Here is a 631-nt window from a genome sequence, read left to right on the forward strand (position 1 = left end):
TGAAGGGGGGGGGGACGCCGGACTCCGGACGAAAATGGCACTTTCGGCTAACTGCCGAAAATGCCATTTGCCCACCGTTTTGTCGGCGCAGCCGTGATTTCTTTCATGCCCCACTGGGCGCTGCTCTGTGTCCCAGCGGGGAAGAGAGAAAAAAGTGACAGCCGGCCGAGCGCTGCGGGACGAGCGCTGTGAGCGGACGGTGTCTCTCCTCCCAGACCGCTCGCTCCGCCTCCTGTGACAGAGCGTCAGAGAGGAGAGCGGGTGATCAGCGATCGCTGAGTGTTTGTAGATAATTGAGGACATGGTAGGTGGACTATATCCTCAATTATGAATGAATAGGAAGTGATCTATATCCCCTCCTGTTCCTTCATAGTTGTAGTTATAGTAAACATACTCTGTCCTCATGTTATCAATGATCAGGAACACTCATAAAGGATTCCTGTTCATTGATAACAGGGGATGCAGAAAAAGAGATTGAGAACACAATCTCTTTTTCTATTTTTAAAGGGAAATATCAGGGGTCTGTTTAGACCCCCCCCCCAATATTTCCCCCGAAGCCCCTAAAAGTAATGTAAAAAATAAAAATATTTAATAGAAAATGAATCCATAAATAAGTATACAAAATAAAAAA

At 46.6% G+C, this 631-nt stretch overlaps 1 protein-coding gene across 1 annotated transcript in view; it reads left to right on the forward strand.

Moving 5' to 3' along the window:
• The window catches only part of SIAE (sialic acid acetylesterase), a 10,565-nt gene that overhangs the window by 3,109 nt on the left and 6,825 nt on the right, over positions 1–631 (forward strand). The window lies entirely within an intron of this gene.

The sequence above is a fragment of the Nanorana parkeri genome, unplaced genomic scaffold (assembly GCF_000935625.1).
Source record: "Nanorana parkeri isolate BGI_ZX_2015 unplaced genomic scaffold, ASM93562v1 scaffold1215, whole genome shotgun sequence".
NCBI classification, from domain to species: domain Eukaryota; kingdom Metazoa; phylum Chordata; class Amphibia; order Anura; family Dicroglossidae; genus Nanorana; species Nanorana parkeri.